Source organism: Mobula hypostoma, chromosome 10 (genome assembly GCF_963921235.1).
Source record: "Mobula hypostoma chromosome 10, sMobHyp1.1, whole genome shotgun sequence".
Classification (NCBI taxonomy): Eukaryota; Metazoa; Chordata; class Chondrichthyes; order Myliobatiformes; family Myliobatidae; genus Mobula; species Mobula hypostoma.
Window position 1 is genome coordinate 56,132,286 of NC_086106.1, and position 24,869 is coordinate 56,157,154.

Genomic DNA, 24,869 nt, shown 5'->3' on the forward strand with positions numbered 1-24,869 from the left:
TGCATGGCAACAGTGCTTTTACTCCTGACTTTCTCCACCGAACTCCTCCTCATCCCTCTCATGTTTTCTGCTCACTGTAGTGTTTCTACTTCTTCCAAATATGCCAATAATGTCTGGAATCATTTTCCTGTCTAGTTCTAATTTGTACATTTCTGGTGCTCCCAGCTCTTCGTCCTACATCACACAATTTCTCTGACAGTAACAGCAGTTCAATTCCTGGTTCAATCCAATATTCAACTGATCCATCAGAAATCTCCCCATGGGTCACATTCTGGTCCCCTGCATTGAGGTAGCTTTCCTCACTACACAAATACTCAGAATTCTTTGGTTCAGTCCCTTCCTATCTTCATCCGTGACACTTTACATGCTCTCGAACTCCTCAGTCACTCAGTTCCCTGGCCTTGATCACCTCGTATTCACTATGGACATCCAGTTCCTATACAGTTCTCTTCGTCATCAGGATGGATTTTAAACCTCTCTGCTTCTTTCTGAACAATAGACCTGAACAGTTCTGCTCCACCACCACCCTCCTCTCTTTGGCAGAACTGGTTCTCCTTCGGCTTCTCCCACTTTCTCCAATCCCAAAGTGTTCCTATGGGCAGATTTGATGACCCCAACTGTACCTGACTTTTCGTTGGCTGCAAGCCTGCACTGGTATTGCTCCCCAACTCTTCTTGTGCTGCATCGATGACTGCATTGGTGCTGCTTCCTGCACCCGTGCTGAGCTCATCTGTTTCATCAACGTTGGTTCCCACTTCCACCCTGCTGTCAAATTCACTTGGTCCTTCCTTGACACCTCTTTCCTCCTCGATTTTTCTGTCTCCATCTCTGGAGACATTCAATCTAAAGATATAATTTATCAACCTAGTGACTCTCCCAGCTATCTTGACGATACTGCAGTTTTTCCTTGTCCTTAAAAGGTTCCCCTTGTCCTTATAAGGTTCCCCTTGTCCTTATCTATCACCCCACAAGCCTCTGTTTCCAGCATATCATTCTTCGTAACTTTCACCATTTCCAATGGGTTCCTACCACTAAGCGCATCTTTCTATTCCACTACACCCCAGCCCATCCATAGAGATTGGTCTTTACATGACTTCCTTGTCCACTCATCCCTCTCCACTGATCCTGCAACAGGTGTGCTAACCCTGCCCCTACACCTCCTCCCTCATCACCACTTAGGGAGGATCAGTCCTTCCAGGTGACACAACACTTCACCTGTGAGTCTGTCGGTGTCATCTACTGTATCCAGAGCTCACAGTGTGGCCTCTTGTATATCAGAGAGACCTCATGTAGAATGGGAACTGCTTCATCGAGGACCTTCTCTCTAAAGGTGGGATTTGTCCATGACCACTTATTTTAATTCAATTTTCCATTCCCATTCCGAAATGCCTGTCCATGACCTTCTCTAATGCCATGATGAGGCCACACGCAGTTTGGAGGAATAAAACTATTATGTCTTGTAGCTCTAAATCATAAAACTAATCAAAAGAAAAACATGGGGAGACTGGGACAAATGTGTACTCTTCGTTATTACTATTATCGAGGTGTGCACTTGTGACGTATGACATTCACACACTATTTCATATAACCCGCAATTGATTGTTAAAGAAAACAAAGAATGCTTAATCAAACAATATATTTGCAGTATCACCCACCCTGCTACTCAGCAACTCACATAATACACACATGCATGTACCATTTACTATATAATACAACTGCTATATAGACATCCACAGAACAGCTGGTGAGTTGTCGGTTGTGGAGTGTGTTGCATTACGACATGCAAGGAGGAAATTGGTGAGTTTCTGATTCAAGTTTCAAAGTACATTTATTATCAGAGAATGTATGAATCATGCAATCTTGCGATTTGTTTGCTTACGGGCAACTACAAAGCAGGAAACCCAAAGGAACCCAATGAAAAGAAAATCAAATAAAAACAAACACCTGATGTGCAGAGAGAGAGAGAAAGAAACACAAATCATGCAAACATTTGAACTGAGCAACAACATTCTGAACTGAAGTGAGTCCTTCGTTCCAAAACTCACAGCAGCCCGCAGTAGGCCCAAAGTCTTGGTATCAGTTCATTATATTAGCGGGTACAGATCACAACACCAGGGCAGTCTTCATAACCTCAGCACCATGGAGAGGAGTGGACATCACAGGAGAGCGAGCGATATTGGCTCTCGCCTCCAATCCTGACACTCTGTCTTTCTAGTGTATCTGGGCCAGTGTTTAAATTGCCCAAACAGTGTACAGTATCATACCTCACACACTAGGACACAGGCAAATCTGCAAAGGCTCCAGGCCTAGACCATGCTGCTTAGCAACTCACTCCATGCCCAGATTTCACTGCCCAGCCTAAAGCCACTCTCGATTTCTCCAACACACATCAAAGTTGCTGGTGAACGCAGCAGGCCGGGCAGCATTTCTAGGAAGTGGTACAGTCGACGTTTCAGGCCGAGACCCTTCGTCAGGACTAACTGAAGGAAAAGTTAGTAAGAGATTTGAAAGTGGGAGGGGGACAGGGAGATCCAGAATGATAGGAGAAGACAGGAGGGGGAGGGATGGAGCCAAGAGCTGGACAGGTGATTGGCAAAGGGGATATGAGAGGATCATGGGACAGGAGGCCCAAGGAGAAAGACAAGTGGGGGGGGGGGAACCCAGAGGATGGGCAAGGGGTATATTCAGAGGGACAGAGGGAGAAAAAAGAGAGTGAGAGAAGGAATGTGTGTATAAAAATAAATAACGGATGGGGTACGAGGGGGAGGTGGGGCATTAGCGGAAGCTAGAGAAGTCAATGTTCATGCCATCAGGTTGGAGGCTACCCAGAAGGAATATAAGGTGTTGTTCCTCCAACCTGAGTGTGGCTTCATCTTTACAGTAGAGGAGGCCATGGATACACATGTCAGAATGGGAATGGGATGTGGAATTAAAATGTGTGGCCACTGGGAGATCCTGCTTTCTCTGGCGGACAGAGCATAGGTGTTCAGCAAAGTGGTCTCCCAGTCTGCATCGGGTCTCGCCAATATATAGGCCACACCAGGAGCACCGGACACAGTATATCACCCCAGCTGACTCACAGGTGAAGTGTTGCCTCACCTGGAAGGACTGTCTGGGGCCCCTGAATGGTGGTAAGGGAGGAAGTGTAAGGGCATGTGTAGCACTTGTTCTGCTTACAAGGATAAGTGCCAGGACCAGGAGGGAGATCAGTGGGGAGGGATGGGGGGGACAACACCTTATATTCCGTCTGGGTAGCCTCCAACCTGATGGCATGAACAATGACTTCTCTAACGTCCGCTAATGCCCCACCTCCCCCTCATACCACATCCGTTATTTATTTTTATACACACATTCTTTCTCTCACTCTCCCTTTTCTCCCTCTGTCCCTCTGACTATACCCCTTGCCCATCCTCTGGGTTTCCCCCCTGCTTGTCTTTCTCTCTGAGCTTCCTGTCCCATGATCCTCTCATATCCCCTTTGCCAATCACCTGTCCATCTCTTGGCTCCATCCCTCCCCCTCCTGTCTTCTCCTATCATTTTAGATATCCCCCTCCCCCTCCCACTTTCAAATCTCTTACTAACTTTTCCTTCAGTTAGTCCTGACGAAGGGTCTCGGCCTGAAACGTCGACTGTACCTCTTCCTAGAGATGCTGCCTGGCCTGCTGGGTTCACCAGCAATTTTGATGTGTGTTGCTTGAATTTCCAGCATCTACAGAATTCCTGTTGCTCCCGATTTCTCCAAATTGGCTCGGTGCCCAGAGTGATCCAACCTTACACGTCGGCCAGTTGCATGGGCGTCGAAACTCCTCTGCCTTGATTTCTTCTCTCCAAATGGCTCACCTCATTGCCTAAATTCTGCAAAGTACCATTATAGTTCATCCCATGAATTTGTTTTGCCTTGCCCTTCAATGTTTGCAGTGGAAATTTACTACAGATTGCTCCGGAAAAGGGGTAATTACTGAAGTTTTTAGTCAACTTTCTTGCCTTTCGACCGACCAGTGAGCTGCCACACGTTTTGGTAGCAGATTCAGTGTTAGAATAGTGTGTTCTGCTGACATTGATCGTGGTGCAGTCTTTTTATTATTATTCAAAATCAACAACAGAAAAAAATACATCAAAATGATGAAGATAACATATCCATATGTAGAGTAAAATTTAAACTATCAACCAGGCTAAACAGTATATCAATAATAATCAAAAAACAAAGTATTAAAGCTCTTTTTTATGGGAAAAAAGGAACCCCTACTAACTAAAACAGAGAAAAACCCCTAATAACTAAAAAAAAACATTTGGAGCACACACCCAGAGCTATACGCCATATAAGCTTCCATAAAAAAAAGATGTCAAACCACCAACCAAATTCATATACCCAAGCATCAGAAAAGGACCATCTTAATTAACTCAAGTCAAATGATAATAACGGGCAAAAGAACCCCACCTTTTCTCAAAGTCAAATCTCGGATCAAAAGTTCGACTTATAATTTTTTCCAAACTAAGACATAACATCACCTGAGAGAACCATTGTATCAAAGTGGGAGCAGAGGCATCTTTCCATTTTAATAAAATAGCCCTTCTGGCTAATAACGTGACAGATGCAATTACATATTGGTCAGATATAGAAATACCGTGAATATTTTGAGGAATTATACCAAACAAAACTGTCAATTTATTAGGTTGTAAATTGATTCTTAAAGCTTTTGAGATTATAGAAAAAATAGATTTCCAAAATTGTTTCAGTACAGAACATGAGCAAAACATATGTGTCAATGTAGCTATCTCAGTTTTGCATCTATCACACTGATTATTTACATTAGGAAAAATTTTAGACAATCTCTCCTTCGTCAAATAATAATGATGTACAATTTTAAATTGAGTTAGAGAATGACTGGCACAAATCGAAGAACAGTTAACCAGCTTCAAAGTTCGCAACCAATCCTCTGTTATCAAGGTCATATTAAGCTCTCTTTCCCAATCTTGCTTGATCTTAAGTAAAGGACAATTGTCCTGTTGTTATAGTAAATTATAAATTTTCCCAATAAAGCGTTTCACTAAAGGGTTCATTTTTAAAATAATGTCTAACAGGTCAGAATCTTGTATATATGGAAAATTACTTAAATACTCTTGTAAAAAATGTCTGACCTGAAGATATTGCAAAAAATGTGAATATGAGAGAGAGTATTTAGTTACTAATTTCTCAAAGGATATCAATCGACCTTCCTGAAACAAGTCCATAAAGGAAAAAATTCCTTTATTCCTCCAAAGAGAAAAGGTAGGATCATTAAGTGAAGGTTTAAATAAATAGTTTCGATAAATTAAACTAAGAAGGTTATTTTTTTTAAGGTTAAAAAACTTACGAAACTGATACCAAATTCATAGTGATTGATTAATCATACGATTTATATTTAGAATAGAAGTTTTGGCTAATTGTACAGGTAAAGGAGCTCCTAATAATGAAGCTAAATGAAATTGTTTTACAGTTTTCAATTCCAAGTCAACCCAAGATGGTTGTTCCTCTTTATCGGTCCAATATAACCAAGAACACGCATAACGTATATTAACCGCCCAATAATACATTCTTAGATTAGGCAAAGTAAGATGTTCATCCTTTTTTAAATTTTTGTAAATGACATTTTCCAATTCTTGGTCTTTTATTATTCCAAACAAAAGATGAAATAATAGAGTCAACTTGATCAAAAAAACTTCTTAGTTAGAAAAACAGGAATGTTTTGAAATACATATAAAAATTTTGGTAAAATCATCATTTTAACTGCATGAATTCAACCTACTAAGAAAAGTGTAAGTGGATTCCATCTAGAAAAAAAATGCTTCATAAAATCCACTAAGGGAACTAAATTAGCTCTATAAAGGTCTCCATAATTTTTAGTAATGGTAATACCTAAATATTTAAAAGAATCCATAACTTTTAAAGGAATTGTATCATATACAGAAGCGGAATCATTTAAAGGAAATAATTCGCCTTTATGCAGGTTTAATTTATATCCTGAAAACAATCCAAATTCATTCATAATTTCAATAAGCTAGGAATAGATTCTTCGGGATTTGAAATATAAACCAAAAGATCATCTGCATAAAGGGAGATCTTATGAATAGTCCCATTTATAGAAATTCCTTGAATATTTTTAGCTTCACGAAGTGCAATAGCCAAGGGTTCCAACATCAAGTTAAATAACAGAGTACTTAACAGACATCCTTGTCTCATACCCTGAGAAAGTTGGAAAAAGGGGGATCTACAGTTATTAGTGATAACAGTGGCAATAGGGTTTTTATATGTCGATCTAATCCATTTATTAAAATTAGTACCAAAGCCAAATTTCTCTAAAACTTTAAATTGATATTTCCATTCAACTCTATCAAATGCCTTTTCGGCATCTAGAGAAACAACACATTGGGGAGTCTTAGAGAGGGATGAGTATATAATATTTAACAATCTCCGAGTATTAGAAAAAGAATAATGTCCTTTTATAAAACCCGTTTGATCCTGAGAGATAATTTTTGCTAGTATATTCTCCATCCGATTAGCCATTATTTTTGAAAGAATTTTGACATCCACATTTAATAATGAAATAGGTCTATATGAAGCACAGTCAGTAGGATCTTTATCTTTCTTAAGGATTAAGGAAATAGAAGCTTCATAAAATGTGGAAGGTAACTCTCCTGACATAAAAGAATCTTTAAGCATTTCCAACATATAAGGAGTAAGCAAATGTTCAATTTTTTTTATAAAATCCTACAGTAAAACCATCCAATCCAGGAGCTTTACCAGATTGCATTGAAAGAATAGCTTTCTGAATTTCTCTTTCAGTAAAAAGAGCATCAGGAATTTGCTGATCTTCAACAGATATTCTAGGATAATCAATCTTTTGTAAAAAGGCATACATATTAGAAGGGTCAGCTGGAAACTGGGATTTATAAAGTTCACTGTAATAGTCTTGAAAAATTTTATTAATATCTTCATAATTGCAAGCTAAACTACCCATCTCTTACGAATTTTTAAAATTTGTCTTTTAGCTCTCACTGCTTTAAGTTGAGATGCTAATAGCTTGTTACTTTTATCTCCAGACATATAAAATTGTCTTTTTAATTTAAGCAAATTTCTTTCAATCGGATAAGTTAATAGTAAATTATATTGAGACTGAAGTTCAACCATTTGTTTAAATAGATCAACATTAGGAGAAACTACATAAGTATTATCTAGATCTTTAATTAGTTTGGAAATTCCATCTAATTCTATTTTTGTCTGTTTCTTAAGTTTAGCCAAATAAGATATTATCAGACCTCGCAAGTATGCTTTGAGTGTATTCCATATAATCAATTTCAAAACATCTCCCGTATTATTAAAAAGAAAGAAATCTTTTATCTGAATCTCTATAAATTTAACTAAGTCCAACCTTTATAATAAATTTTCTGGAAAGCGCCAAGGCAAGTTTACATGACTAACATCATTTAACTCAAAAGTTAAACTTAAAGGCGCATGATCCGAGACTGCAATAGCATCATATTCACATTTCTGAACTTTGGACAAAAATCGGAAATCAGCTATAAAATAATCAATTCTCGAATATTTATTATGAACATGTGAATAAAAAGAAGAATCTCTGTCATTAGGATGTAGATTTCTCCAGATTTCTATCAAACCATAATCAGTTAAAAAGGAATTAACAAGTGTTGCCAAACGACTCAGAGGCTGCTGATTGGTTGAACTTTTGTCAATCAAAGGATTTAAGCAACAGTTGAAGTCACTTCCCATCAGCAGCATATATTCATTTAAGTCTGGTTATAAACCAAATACATTTTTTAAAAAAAGACGGATCATCTACATTAGGTCCATATAGATTAACCAGGACAATTTTTCTATCACAAATAGTTCCTTTAATAATTAAAAATCTACCATTATTATCTGAAACAATGTCTTCTTGAATAAATAAAATATTAGATTTAATAAAAATAGATACTCCCTTTGTTTTATTATGACAAGTAGCATGATATTGAAGGCCCTTCAATGTTTTAAAAAATCTATTTTGATCGCCCGTTCTGATATGCATTTCTTGAGCAAAAATTATATCGGGCTGGAATCGATTAATAACTTTAAATGTCTTCCTTCGTTTAAGAGGGTGGTTCCAGCCACGAACATTTCAACTAATAACGTTTATCTGTTTAAGTACCATTGGATATTATTCTGAACATGACAATACACGCATACCATCGCGGGCTAATCAAAGATGGCGGTGATGAACATAACCAAATAGAAAATGTGCATGCTCCGGAACGCCATAATGGGGAAAAATATAAAAGATGTGGTAAACAAAAATCCCACGATAAACCCCAAGAAACAAAAATACTCCCGGACATCCCACCATCCCCAAGGAAGAAAATCCGGCGAAAGAAAGTATGGTAAACCATGTATATATGTTGTAACTTGGTTACCTGTCCGGACACACCCCTCTGCTGACTGCCCCTGTGGCTCCTCCCACAGAGTCCTGTATAAAGGTGTTTCGCCTTGCCCCTCTCCCTCAGTCGGGGGGCAGACACTCACTGTGGAGGTCGTAATGTACAGCGAATAAAACCCTTTCAGTATTTTACCAAACCTCAGTCTTTTGGCGTAATTGAAGGTGCTTCAATTTTATTCACTGTACGTTTTAAAACATGGAACAGGCTCCGAGACCAGAAAAATTAGACCGCGATCCGCAAATGCCTGACGCTGGAAACGCTTTCGAACTCTGGCTGGCCTGCTTCAAAGCGTATCTAGAGGAGATTAAAGCGACCGACCCCGTAGCGAAGCTCAGAGTTCTACTCTCCAGGGTCAGTCCACGGGTCTATTCGCTGATCAGAGACCAGCCGAACTATGACGGCGCGATGAACGCCCTCAAAATACAATACCTGCAGCCGATAAACAGCGTCTATGCTCGGCATCGCTTAGCGACACGGCAACAACGGTCCGGGGAATTGAGTGCTGAGTTAGTCCAGGCCCTACGGACGCTCGTGCGAGCCTGCAATTGCCAGGAGCTGACGGCGGCGCAGCATGCAGAACTCCTAGTGAGAGACGCCTTCGTTACAGGGACCAGGTCAGTGTACGTGCGCCAGCGGCTGCTGGAAAAAGCCGATTTTACCCTAAATTCGGCTATAGAGCTGGCTGATACGTTGGAGGCCGCTCTGCATAACTCCGAGGCTCTCCAGGCACGCGATCCCCCGAGGGCCTCGTGGGTGCCGCAGACCCCGCAACCCGCCGGCGAATCGACCTCGGCTGCAGCCAGTCATGAGTCCGTGAAGTGCTACTTCTGTGGACTGGAGAAGCACCCCCGGAAACGCTGCCCGGCCCGACAAGCTACCTGCTCCATCTGCGGAAAGAAGGGCCACTTCGCCAAGGTCTGTAAGTCAAAACCGCGAGTGGGATCGAGCAGCGCTGCGTGCGAGACGTGGGGGTCGCCATCTTCCCTGCCGCTATCTTCCCTGCACGCCGCCACCACGTGCGAGACATGGGGGCCGCCATCTTCCCTGCCGCTATCTTCCCTGCACGCCACCACCACGTGCGAGACATGGGGGCCGCCATCTTCCCTGCACGCCACCACCACGTGCGAGACATGGGGGCCGCCATCTTCCCTGCACGCCGCCACCACGTGCGAGACATGGGGGCCGCCATCTTCCCTGCACGCCGCCACCACGTGCGAGACATGGGGACCGCCATCTTCCCTGCACGCCACCACCACGTGCGAGACATGGGGGCGGCCATCTTGGTCGGCGCCACCTCCCACCGCCTACAACCAATGGGTGCTCACGGGCCACCCCACCGCGCCGGACCAAGACAGCGACCCCATCCTGGCTTCCGTGACCCTCGACCAAAGCGCTCCCCACCAGCTCGCAAGGTCAATGATGGACATCCTGGTGGAGGGGCACAGGACAAGCTGCCTGTTTGACACAGGCAGCATGGAGAGTTTTATCCACCCGGCCACGGTGCAGCATTGTGGACTCGCGATACAGCTGGTAAGTCAGAGGGTCACCATGGCCTCCGGGTCACCTACAACAGACATCCGGGGGGGTTGTGTAGCGACACTAGTGGTGCAGGGCACAGAATATCGGGACTTTACGTTACTGGTCTTGCCTCAACTGTGTGCCCCTGTGCTGTTGGGGTTGGACTTCCAGAGCCACCTGAAAAACGTGACAATGAAGTATGATGGGCCCCTCCCGCCAATTACTGTCGTAAATCCCCAGTTTTGTAGGGATACGTCACATACCCCGCTACTGACCACACACACACACCGACCCGCGCATCCCACCCAACATCATGCCAACTGCCACACTACCGACACCACTTGCGGCCTCTCCACCCTCCGGATCCCTCCCCCACCGCTGTTCGCCAACCTGACCCCCGACTGTAAACCTGTGGCAACTAAAAGCAGGAGGTACAGCGCGGGGGACAGAGCTTTCATTAAGTCGGAGGTGCAGCGGCTGCTCAGGGAGGGGGTCATTGAGGCAAGCACAAGTCCTTGGAGGGCGCAGGTGGTGGTTGTTCGGAACGGGGAGAAGAATAGGATGGTCGTGGACTATAGCCAGACCATCAATAGGTTCACGCAGTTCAACGCGTACTCTCTACCCCGGATCGCGGATATGGTCAATCAGATAGCACAATACAAGGTGTACTCGACCATAGACCTAAAATCCACTTACCATCAGCTCCCTATCCGCCGGGAGGACCGCCCTTACACTGCCTTCAAGGCGGACGGCAGGCTTTATCAATTCCTGCGCATCCCCTTTGGTGTCACGAATGGTGTATCTGTCTTCCAGAGGGCAATGGACCAAATGGTGGACCAGTGCCAGCTGAAGGCCACGTTCCCATATCTGGATAACATCACCATCTGCGGTCACGACCAGCAGGATCACGACAACAACCTCCAAAAATTTCTCCAAGCGGCCAAATCTTTCAACCTCACCTATAACAAGGACAAGTGTGTATTTGGGACCACTCAACTTGCTATCCTTGGGTGTGTCGTGGAGAATGGAGTCATTGGCCCTGACCCCAACCGTATGTGCCCCTTGTTGGAACTCCCACTTCCCAATACCCTCAGGGCCCTCAAAAGGGGCCTGGGCTTCTTTTCATATTATGCCCAATGGGTCTCTAACTATGCAGACAAGGCCCGCCCCCTGGTCAAGTCCACCACATTCCCCCTCTCTGCCGAGGCCCACGCGGCCTTCAACCACATAAAAGGGGACATTGCCAAAGCAGCAATGCATGCGGTGGATGAGGCTATTCCCTTCCAAGTAGAGAGTGACGCCTCCGACTTTGCGCTGGCTGCTACCCTCAACCAGGCAGGAAGACCAGTGGCATTCTTCTCCCGTACCCTTCAAGGCCCTGAAATTCGGCACTCTGCGGTAGAGAAAGAGGCCCAGGCCATAGTGGAAACTATAAGGCACTGGAGGCACTATCTTGCCGGCAACAGGTTCACCCTGCTAACTGACCAGCGCTCAGTCGCATTCATGTTTAATAATCAGCAGCGGAGCAAAATCAAAAATGATAAAATTCTGAGGTGGAGAATTGAACTCTCCACCTACAACTACGACATCATGTACAGGCCTGGGAAGCTCAACGAGCCCTCCAATGCCCTATCCCGGGGAACATGCGCCAGCGCGCAGATTGACTGGCTATACGCCCTACATGTAGACTTTTGCCACCCGGGAATCACCCGGCTTTTCCACTTTGTGAAAGCCCAGAACCTGCCTTACTCCCTTGAGGAGATCAGGATGATGACCAGGGACTGCCAAGTCTGCGCAGAGTGCAAACCACACTTCTACCGACCTGAAAAGGCACAACTCATCAAGGCCACCCGCCCCTTTGAGCAACTGAGTGTTGACTTTAACAGCCCCCTTCCCTCCACCGACCGCAATGTGTACTTTCTTAACGTAATTGACGAGTACTCGCAGTTTCCCTTCGCCATCCCCTACCCCGACACCACTACCACGTCAGTTATAAAAGCCCTGCGCAAGCTCTTCACTCTGTTCGGATACCCATGCTATATCCACAGTGACAGAGGGTCCTCGTTTATGAGTGATGAGCTGCGCCAATATCTACTGGCTAGGGGAATTGCAACCAGTAGGACCACGAGCTAAATCCCCGGGGGAATGGACAGGTGGAGAAGGAGAATGGCACAGTGTGGAAAGCCACACTCTTAGCCCTCAGGTCAAAGGGACTGCCGGTCTCCTGCTGGCAGGAGGTCCTTCCCAAGGCACTCCACTCCATCCGCTCCCTGTTATGCACAGCCACCAATGCCACCCCTCATGAGCGGCTCTTTTCTTTTCCCAGAAAATCGACCACTGGAACCACCCTCCCATCTTGGCTGACGTCCCTGGGGCCAGTGCTGCTCCGGAAACATGCGAGGAGCCATAAATACTCCCCGATAGTCGAGAGGGTTCACTTACTTTAAGTGAACCCCCAGTATGCCTACGTGGTTTTACCTGATGGGCGGGAGGACACGGCCTCCATCCGTGACCTGGCGCCCGCAGGAGCTCCGGGCCCCTACCCTGAACACTCCATGGTGACTATTGACCCCGTACCCACCAATGTATGTACCTATGAGACACCATGCACCCCAAACCCTATACAGACACCACACGACACTCCCATACCGGGCGCGACGCACACGCACGAGGGATTACCGACGCCTAACGTGCTGGCACCTGAAGTCAGGCCGGAGCCAGCACAACCGCCATTGCCGGTGCAATCGCCGCTGGTGCTACGTAGGTCACAGCGACGGACGCGACCGCCTGATAGACTTAACCTGTAAATATACTTGTAAATATTGTCAGTCACTTCACCCCACGGGACTCTTTTTTTAAAAAAAGGAGGGGTGAATGTGGTAAACCATGTATATATGTTGTAACTCGGTTACCTGTCTGGACACGCCCCTCTGCTGACTGCCCCTGTGGCTCCTCCCACAGAGTCCTGTATAAAGGTGTTCGCTTTGCCCCTCCCCCCTCAGTCCGGGGGCAGACACTCACTGTGGAGGTCGTATTGTACAGCGAATAAAACCCTTTCAGTATTTTACCAAACCTCAGTCTTTTGGAGTAATGGAAGGTGCTTCAGAAAGAAAGAGCCGGAACGCATCCCCAAGGAAAAGACGTAAGAATGGGGTTCCGCGTGGGGCTCAGTTTAAATAATGATTAAAAGTTTTTCTCCCAATTCCCCCCTCCCCCTTACAAAGAAAATATGTAACCTTAAGATTAAAAAAAGCCCAGCAAAGAAAAAAATGTTTATACTTAATCAATAAGCAAAAGCTAAAAGAACGCAACGACAGTCTCCAAATGCGCCAAAACAATACTATTAACCCAGTTTAATCTCTAAAGAGAGAAAAGCCACGCCATTATTCTTTAATTTACTACCTTATTTAACAAAAGAATTAAAGCTAATTATCTATTACTAAACACTCCAAAAAATAAAAAAGATCTATATAAACTGCAAGCAACCTATCACTTAATAAAGAAAAAGAAAAATAGAAACAGAACATCAAACCAGTTCACAATCTATCCGCTGTATTAATTCACTCCGTGTACTAAACAGTCTTCAAAAAAAAGTCATTCTTTAATCAAACCAAGAAGACCACCTCATCTTTAAGTAATCCATCGATCAAAAGATATCTTCAGCATACCGAGCTCTTCAAAACCTGTTTTCTTTCGGAGAATTATTCAGAGACTCTAATATCTTTCATATATCAGACGATTCCACAACAGAATTAACAAAATCCAATACCGCTTGGGGATCCAAAAAGACACGAGGAGTAGAGTCTTTAGGGAATAGCTTTAATTTTGCTGGGTATCTCAGAAATGGAAACAGCTTTTTTGTAAGCAATCTTCATGACCGGTTTGAATTTAATCCGCTGTTGCATAACTTCCCGAGGATAATCTTCATCAAAACGGATCTCGGAACCGTTAAATTTAAAAACTTTCTGTTTATTTGCACATTTTATAATTTAATCTTTAACTTTAAAGCGAAGAAAGTTGACTAAAATTGGTCGAGCTTTACCTGACGCAGTGAAAATTCTGTGAGCTCTTTCAATATCGGGAGGCTGAGATAGAATATCCGGGAACAGAGATTGAAACAAATTGGCAAAATAATCCAATAGATCTCCAGATTCTGAACCTTCCGAAAGACCTAAATTACGAATGTTGTTTCTTCGAGACTTTGCCTCTAAATCGACAATTTTGCGTTGAGCCTGTTCCAGTCAGGTTGAAATATCCGCAATCAGACATTTCGATTCTTTAAACTCAGTATTCAGGGAAAGAATATTTTCCTCAAAAGTCTGTAAACTCTGTCGAAACGACTTCAACTCAGAAATGTTATTATCCATTTTATTATCGAGATCCATCAACATACGTTCCAAACGCTCAGCCCAGACAGGCATGTCGTCTGATTTTTCTTTGAAGTTTTTCCCTTTCCATTGCTGGGTTCAAAAGGCTGTTTTCCACTTCTTAAAGGATACGACATAATGACCACTATTACCCTCCAAGATCCAGAAAATGAAAGTTGAATAATTCAAGGATTAAACTGGGGAAAAAGAGGAATTAAAGGCAGCCACAGGATTTGTATGCTACTCCACTGAGCAGAAGGCGGAACTCCGTGCAGTCTTTAGACTCTGGACAAACCTCTCCACTAAACCATTTGTAGCTGGGTGGTGCAGTACAGAAGTGCTTTGTCTTAATCCAGAGGAATGTTCAGTGGCTAGGTATACATGGAGAGGTGGTAAATTGGATTAGACATTGGCTCAATGGAAGAAGCCAAAGAGTGGTAGTAGAGAATTGCTTCTCCAAGTGGAGGCCTGTGACTAGTGGTGTGCCACAGGGATCAGTGCTGGGTCCATTGTTATTTGTCATCTATATCAATGATCTGGATGATAATGTGGTAACCTGGATTAGCAAATCTGCTGATGATACAAAGAATGGAGGTGTAGTAGACAGTGAGAAAGGTTTTCAGAGCCTGCAGAGGGACTTGGACCAGCTGGAAAAATGGGCTAAAAAATGGCAGATGGAGTTTAATACAGACAAGTGTGAGGTATTGCACGTTGGAAGGACAAACCAAGGTAGAACATACAGGGTTAATGGTAAGGCACTGAGGAGTACAGTAGAACAGAGGAATACGGATACAAAATTCCCTAAAAGTGGCGTCACAGGTAGATAGGGTCGTAAAGAGAGCTTTTGGTACATTGGCCTTTATTAATCAAAATATTAAGTATAAGAGCTGGAATGTTATGATGAGGTCGTATAAGGCATTGGTGAGGCCGAATCTGGAGTATTGTGTTCAGTTTTGGTCACCAAATTACAGGAAGGATATAAATAAGGTTGAAAGAGTGCAAAGAGATCAAGGGAATGGCGGCGTAAGGAAAAGGTCTCTGGACAAAAAAGAAGGTAAACTGCCCCAAAATCGAATTTAGACAAATACTTAATATTGCATAACTATATTAATAAAAGGGGCAAGGATGATGTCTAAGAACAAGAATAAAAAGTCCGCTTCGAAGGCTGATAAACATAAAGAGATGCAGCAAGGCGAAGGGCCTAGCTCTCCCACGGCAAGCCAGGACGGAGATAATGAGGGGGAATCGGTGACTCTGTCTTTGATTCTCGGAGAGATTCGCGAGTTCCGACAAGATAACAGCAAACAGCTGGAAGATATTAAAGGAGAAATAGTAAAAACTAACTCGCGGATAGATGAAGCCGAAGCGAGGATTGTTGGAATTGAAGAGAAGCTACAAAATGCCGAGGAAGTGATAGCAGAAATGCTGAAGCTACAAGACCAACTCCAGTGGAAACTAATAGATCAAGAAGGCCGCTCGAGAAGGGAAAATGTGAGGATCTATGGAGTTCCCGAAGGAACCGAAGGTAAACCCGGATTGATGATTCCCTTCGTGGAGAAGCTGCTTAGAGAGAACCTTGATATACCGGCCGCAATAGACCTACAGATAGAAAGGGCTCACCGCGCGTTGGCACCACAGCCTCCGGCAGGCGCCCAGCCCAGATCGATTCTGGTCAGATTTCTCAGTTACAGAACGAAGGAAGAGGTGCTTAAAAGAGCATGGCAAAAGAAAGGTTTCATGTGGAACAACTGCAAAATCAGTTTAGACCACGACTACGCACCGGGGATTCTTGCCAGACGGAAGGAATATACAGAAACACGGAGAGTCCTGAAGGAAAGCAACATCAGATTCCAGACTCTGTATCCAGCTCGGCTGAGAGTCTTTTACGACGAAGGGACAAAAACTTACGCTACGGTGGAGGAGGCAACGTCGGACCTGGCGGACCGGGGACTACCTATTAAAGTTATCACCCAACCGGAGTCGCTACTGGAGAGGATTCGGCAGAAGTCGTGGCAGTTAGTGGGGCGAGGACGCTCCACTCGAAACAGAGTGTCAAACTACAAGGAAAAGCTGCAAATATTCAGACGCGAATGTACAGAGAATACAGATTAATTAAGAGAAATGACTGAAAAGAGTAAATCGGACTTAAAAGTAAAATGAAAACTGGTAATTGAAAATAATCTAGGCGGAATAACTTGAATGATAGCAATATGGTCGAGACATAAATAGGAGAAAATTCTCTATGATTATTCAAACTGCTGAGGGCCCTCTAACACAGGGTGAAGATAGAGGTTATCCCTCTGAACTGAGGCAGGTCGGTGCTCAGGCCTCACTGTGGGAAGTCGGGGAAATTTTCAAATGTTATACGTTCAGAAATGTCTAGGGTGTGGTTATATGTCTTGGTTTACTGTTGAGAAGGGATTGCTTACTGTTTGGTTAGAAAAGGAGAGTGCTTTTTTTCTACTAGAGAAAAATACAAACTGAATTGGTAAAAATAATTTCCTATAATGTTAATGGGGTTTTGAATCCAATTAAAAGAAATAAGATTATGTCTAAATTGAAAAAAGAGAGGGCACAAATAGCTTTCCTCCAGGAAACACATATAAGCCAATCTGAACATGGAAAATTAAAAAGAATGGGCTTTAAGCATGTATTTTATTCATCATATAAATTGAGTCACAAAAGAGGGGTAGCTACTTTAATATCAAGTACTCTTAATTATGAACATATTTCAGAGACTAGAGACAAAGAAGGACGGTTTGTAAAAATCACAGGAAGAATAGAAGGTACAGAAATAACACTGCTGAATGTTTATGCTCCTCCAGGTAGTGAATGGTCATTTTATAGACACATTTTTGACCTAATGGTCAGTTCTCGAGGGGTAGTAATTTGTGGAGGGGATTTTAATATTAGATTAAATCCTATATTAGATTCTTCAAGAATAGTTACTCAGAATAAACCTCTGACTCGGAAAGTGAATTCATTGATGGAGGAGTTGGGAATTATAGATGTCTGGAGGGAATTACACCCTACTAGTAAAGATTATACATATTACTCTTTCCCTCATTCAGCCTATTCAAGGATAGACTATTTCTTTATCTTTAATACAGATAGACTCAGGATAAAAAACTGTAATATTGCAACAATTGATCTGTCGGATCATAGCCCAGTCTCTATGTCTCTAATCCTGGAAAGGAAAATGAGGAAAACACTATGGAGGCTAAACTCACATATACTTAATAACCCAAAAGTAATGGAGAGATTAAGGGGAGAAATCAAAGAATATCTAGACCTTAATGACACGGGAGAAACATCACCAGTGGTTTTATGGGATACATTGAAAGCTGTACTGAGAGGGAAAATTATTTCCATTACTACTCACATGAAAAAAATCAATGCACAAAAATTAGCAGACCTTCAAGGAAAATTAAAACAACTTCAAGTTGGAGATAGCAACAAAAGTAATTCAAATCGAAAACAGGAAATTAGGAAATTACAAAGTGAAATTGACGATATTTATACATCGGAAACTCAAAGAAATTTTCTTTACCTGAGACAAAAGAATTATGAAGTAGGAGGTAAATCAGCTAGATTATTAGCATATAAATTACAAAAACAACAAGCAGACAATACAATTCATAAAATAAAGAATCCAAAGACAAAGCTTGTGGAGAGTACAATAGGGAAAATTCAAGAGAGTTTTGAAACGTATTATCGAGAGCTGTACTCCCAACCCCGGGCCCCCAATGAGCCCTATATAGACAGTGTATTGAATTTTTTAGATCTACCTAAACTTACAGATTTACAAAATGAAAGTTTATTAGAACCAGTAACTGTCAAAGAACTGAACGTGGCCATCTCTAGGTTAAAGGCTGGAAAGTCCCCGGGTTCTGATGGGTTTACCTCAGAGTGGTACAAGTCCCTGAAGACACAGTTAGCCCCATTACTACTTAACACCTTTAATTGGATCTGGCAGAGAGGAGAAACTCCACCTTCCTGGAGAGAAGCGATTATTTCAGTTATTCCTAAAGAGGGTAAAGATAAACTAGAATGTGGCAATTATCGGCCAATTAGTGTTCTTAATTTAGATTACAAACTATTTACATCTATATTAGCGCGCAGATTGGAAAAGCTTTTACCTGGCCTAATCCATTTAGACCAGACTGGATTTATTCAACAAAGACAAACACAGGACAACATAAGGAGAACTCTGCACATATTAGAACAGGTTAATAAGAACGAGACAGAGACAATGGTAGTAGGATTGGACGCTGAGAAAGCTTTTGATTCGGTTAGTTGGGCATTCCTATACAGAGTGTTAGGAAGATTCGGCTTTCAAGCAAGGTTTATTAAAGTAATTCAGACTCTGTATGACAGCCCAACAGCCCGAATTAAGATAAATGGGGACCTCTCTGACTCCTTCATTTTAGAGAGAGGCACTAGACAGGGATGCCCAATTTCTCCTCTCCTTTTTGCGCTATATATTGAACCACTTGCCCAACTAATAAGACAGAGCGAAATCGTAAAAGGTATCAAGGTGGCAGGGATTGAACAGAAAGTGGCGTTATTCGCAGATGATGTTTTGGTCTATCTGAGTGAACCAGAAAAATCATTTATAGGATTGTTTACACTGTTGGATGACTTTGGGAAAATATCAGGTTATAAAATAAATGTAAAGAAAACGCAGGTTATGTCCCTAAATTATACACCATCCAAAAAATTGCAGGATACATACGATCTTAAGTGGGAAGCTAAATCATTAAAATATTTAGGAATAACCCTGCCGAAGGATCTTTCAACACTGTCACAGGTAAATTATGGGCCATTAATCTCAGATAAAAGCAGATATGCATAGATGGAATCTTATCCCCTTTTTAAGTTTAAATTCAAGGATAAATACTACAAAAATGAATATTCTTCCTCGGTTATTATATCTTTTCCGTACGTTACCAGTGGAGGTGGATGATAATCAATTCAGGGAATGGGACAAATGGATTTCCCGCTTCATTTGGCAAGGAAGGAAACCTAGAATTCGATATAACACTTTACAGTTAGGGAAGGAAGGAGGAGGTATGGTTCTTCCTTGCCTGAGAAATTATTTTTATGCCTCACAGATAACCCCTCTGTTATATTAGTGTAATAGGGAATATAAGGCTAGATGGAAGGAAATAGAATTTGGATTAGTTGACAGTTTTCCTCTTCAGGCCTCAATAGCTGACAAAGGATTGATGGCCCAGTTGGAAAAATTTAATAATGCTTGGATAAATCTTACATTGAAAGTATGGCAGAAGGTGGTTAATTCATGTGGAATTAATAACATGCTAAAACTCTTTAGATGGTGTGCATATGATACTGAATTCCTTCCCAACAGAGGAGATAAAAGATTTGAGCTATGGATAAAGAAAGGTCTTACAACCTACCTCTCATTTATAGATAAAAGAGTATTACAAAGTTTCCAAATCCTGCAGGACAAACATGGCCTAGAACATAATGACTTTTTTAGGTACCTTCAAATACGAAACTATGTTAACCAGAGTTGTAGATATACAGACCTATCAACAGTAGAATTAGAATTTTTCAAGATTCTGAATTCGGCTTGCAGTTCAATACCTAGTAAATCAGTTTCTCGCCTATATAATGCACTCTCCCATGCTAAAAATGTAAATACACTGTATATTAAAGAGAAGTGGGAGAAAGAAGCGGGGTTGGTACTTTCAGAGGAGGCTTGGGGGAAAATCTGCAGCTTTCAATGGTCCTCGACTAATTCTTTGACTTGGAGAGAACATTGTTGGAAAAACATTATAAGATACTTCAAGACCCCATATCAGGAAAAATATAAAGATACAAATGTGATGTGTTGGAGAAGGTGCGGCTCTAAGGAGGCAAATCATTTTCATATTTTCTGGGATTGCCCTAAATTAAGTCTATTTTGGGAAGGTATTCATAGAACATTAGTTAAGGTACTTAGGTCCCAGATACCTCTGAACTTTGAGACGCTCTATTTGGGGCATGTATTGTTCCTTGAACAGAAGGAAGATATAAAGTTGCTGCAGGCCCTCTTAGCGGCAAGTAAGAAATCAATCACTAGAAAATGGCTAAATCCAATACCACCTACATTAGAAGATTGGTACGAAATTATCTTGGAAATATTTAAAATGGAAAAGTTGACCTACTCCCTGAGAACTCAAAAAGAAACATTTTATCAAATCTGGAATAAATGGATTGAATATATAACCCCAATGCGAGCAGACTTTAGATGACTCTCCTAATGATTTATATTGCTCTTCTCATCAACACAGTAATATTGCTAACGTAAGCACCCCTAGTCTAAATGTTTGTTGTTGTTTTTTTTTGGAAAATAGAGAATTAACACAAGTAAAGGGAAAGATTTGGGAAAGGGATAAAAAGAAAATGAAAAAATTAAGTAAATAAGTACATAGGGATTGGATAATTATGTCTGCGGGCAGGAACAAGCACGAACAAATTGGGATATAAACACCTACAATGGTTGGTATATAGGCTTGTATGCAACATTTTGGACCAGTGGAAATGGTCCAGAAGGGTTGTATGGAAAATATGATTACCATTTTTCTTAACAACTAATTTCATTACTTAGCCTAATAGGTTAGATTTACCACAGTACATAATCATCTATTTAAATGTTTATTTTGCTTTTATATCATCTCAATGTGTACTTAAGAATGTATAAATAATTGTAGTTTTATACATATAAAAAAATGGAAAAGGTTATATGTGTGAAAAAAGTACATGATAATTGTGAACTCCTTATCCAAATAAAAATAAAATTTAAAAAAAAGAAAGAGTGCCAAGAAGATTTACAAGGATGTTGCTGGGACTTGAGTTCCAGAGAAAGGTTGAATAGGTTAGGACTTAATTCCCTGGAGCATAGAAGAATGAGGGGAGATTTGATAGAGGTATATAAAATTATTATGGGTATAGATAGAGTGAATGCAAGCAGGCTTTTTCCACTGAGGCAAGGGGAGAAAAAAACCAGAGGACATGGGTTAAGGGTGAGGGGGGAAAAGTTTAAAGGGAACATTAGTGGGGGCTTCTTCACACAGAGAGTGGTGGGAGTATGGAATGAGCTGCCAGACGAGGTGGTAAATGCGGGTTCTTTTTTAACATTTAAGAATAAATTGGACAGATACATGGATGGGAGGTGTATGGAGGGATATGGTCCGTGTGCAGGTCAGTGGGACTAGGCAGAAAATGGTTCGGCACAGCCAAGAAGGGCCAAAGGGCCTGTTTCTGTGCTGTAGTTTTTCTATGGTTTCTATGGTCCACTTCTGTAAGTGTAAACAGGACAATCCCTCAGCATTTCCATGATTTGTCATCCTCTTGAATTCAATCTCGTAATTGCATCCTCCAAGAATCAGAGCCCATCTTTGCATTTGTGCTGCTGAAGTTGGTGAAATACCCTTCAGTGGATTGAAAATGGACACCAGTGGTTGTACCATTTTACACCCCAAACCAGACTCAAGGCCTCTCTGTCAGTTTGTGCATTATTTTTCTGTGCAGGGGTCAGGGAACGTAACACAAAGGCTGCAGAGTGATCACTTTCATCACTCATAACAGTTGACTTGACTACATCTGTACCATAGGACAAGGCATTACAGGTAAGCTTCATTGGATGATGTGGATCATAATGTGTGAGTGCAGTATCTGACATCACCATCTGTTGGTCGGCCTCTGCGAAGCCCACTGAAATACTTTCCTCCAGAAAGGAATGCAAAGATATCCTCTATCCTAGGCAAAGAGCATTGATCTACTTTCAGGACTGGGTTGGTGGTGACCTTAACATCACCACAGATCCTATCAGACCCATTCTTCTTGTCTACTGGAACTACTGCTGTTACCCATGGGCTCCACTCAACCTTGAAAATACTTATATAGTCTCCAGCTGATCTAGCTCACTGGATCTTTTATCATGGATGGTATAAGGAACTTGATGGGCTTTGTAACACTTTGGTGTGGCATAACACTATTTTACTGTTGATATGTCTGAGTTTTCCAATGCCATCCTTGAACACTGCTGTGGCTTCATCCAGAATTGTTCTCAATTCATTTTCTGTTGACTCTATGGCAGAGGATGTGGCATGCAAATGGAGGATATTTCTCCAGTCAAGTTGTAGTTGTCTCAGCCACTCACATCCCCACAATGCTGGCCCCGCTGTTTTCACCACATGCAAGCCCAGTGTGTCTTGTTGGTTGTTGTATCTCACTGTTACCAGTGTCACTCCCACTGGAGTGATCTTTCTCCAGTATGGGTTCTGAGTTGGATGTCTGCAGGCTTCAGTTCAGAACCTCTGAGATGACTTTCAATCTGATTTTATGAAATGACTGAAACTTGTGATGTGATGACGTATGATATTCATGCACTGTTACATATAACCCGTAACTAATTCTAAAATGAAACAAAGAATGCTTAATCAAACAATATATTTGCAATAACACACACACCATTCACTACACAATAAAATTACTATATAGACATCCACAGAATAGCTGGTGAGTTACATAGAAACATAGAAAATAGGTGCAGGAGTAGGCCATTTGGCCCTTCGAGCCTGCACCGCCATTCAGTATGATCATGGCTGATCATCCAACTCAAAACCCTGTACCTGCCTTCTCTCCATACCCGCTGATCCCTTTAGCCACAGGGGCCATATCTGACTCCCTCTTAAATATAGGTAATTAACTGGCCTCAGCTGTTTCCTGTAGCAGGGAATTCCACAGATTCACCACTCTCTGTGTGAAGAAGTTTTTCCTCATCTCTGTCCTAAAAGGATTCCCCTTTATCCTTAAACTGTGACCCCTCGTTCTGGACTTCCCCAACATTAGGAACAATCTTCCTGCATCTAGCCTGTCCAATCCCTTTCGGATTTTATATGTTTCAATAAGATCCCACCTCAACCTTCTAATTTCCAGCAAGTTTAAGCCTAGTCGATCCAGTCTTTCATCATATAAAAGTCCTGCCATCCCAGGAATTAATTTGGTGAACCTTCTTTGTACTCCCTCTATGGCAAGAATATTTTTTCTCAGATTAGGGGACCAAAACTGCACACAATACTCCAGGTGTGGTCTCACCAAGGTCTTGTTCAACTGCAGTAGTACCTCCCTGCTCCTGTACTCGAATCCTCTCGCTATAAATGCCAGCATACCATTCGCCTTTTTCACTGCCTGCTGTACCTGCATGCCCACTTTCAATGACTGGTGTACAATGATACCCAGGTCTCGTTGCACTTCCCCTTTTCCTAATCGGCCACCATTCAGATAATAATCTGTTTTCCTGTTTTTGCCACCAAAGTGGATAACCTCACATTTATCCACATTAAATAGCATCTGCCATGAATTTGCCCACTCACCTAACCTATCCAAGTCACCCTGCATCCTCTTAGCATCCTCCTCACAGCTAACACTGCCGCCCAGCTTCGTGTCATCCGCAAACTTGGAGATGCTGCATTTAATTCCCTCATCTAAGTCATTAATATATATTGTAAACAACTGGGGTCCCAGCACTGAGCCTTGCGGTACCCCACTAGTCACTGCCTGCCATTCTGAAAAGCTCTTGTTTATTCCCACTCTTTGCTTCCTGCCTGCCAACCAATTCTCTATCCACATCAATACCATATCCCTAATACCGTGTGCTTTAAGTTTCCACACTAATCTCCCGTGTGGGATCTTTTCAACAGCCTTTTGAAAATCCAAATATACTACATCCACTGCTTCTCCCCTATCCACTCTACTAGTTACATCCTCAAAAAAATTCCATGAGATTCGTCAGATATGATTTTCCTTTCACAAAACCATGCTGACTTTGTCCAATGATTTCACCGCTTTCCAAATGTGCTGTTATCACATCTTTGGTAACTGACTCTCGCATTTTCCAAACCACTGATGTTAGGATAACCGGTGTATAATTCCCCAGTTTCTCACTCCCTCCTTTTTTAAAAAGCGGGGTTACATTACCCACCCTCCAATCCTCAGGAACTAGTCCAGAATCTAAAGAGTTTTGAAGAATTATCATTAATGCATCCACTATTTCTTGGGCTACTTCCTTAAGCACTCTGGGATGCAGACCATCTGGCCCTGGGGATTTATCTGCCTTTAATCCCTCACTTCCCTACTAACATGTATTTCCCACAGTTCCTCCATCTCACTGGACACTCGGTCCCCTACTATTCGCGGAAGATTAATTATGTCCTCCTTTGTGAAGACAGAACCAAAGTAGTTATTCAATTGATCTGCATGTCCTTGTTCCCCATGATCAATTCACATGTTTCTGACTGTAAGGGACCTACATTTGTCTTAACCAATCTTTTTCTTTTCACATATCTATAAAAGCTTTTACAGTCAGTTTTTATGTTCCCTGCCAGTTTTCTCTCATAATCTTTTTTCCCTTTCCTAATTAAGCCCTTTGTCCTCCTCTGCTGGACTCTGAATTTCTCCCAGTCGTCAGGTGAGCCACTTTTTTTTGGCTAATTTGTATGTTTC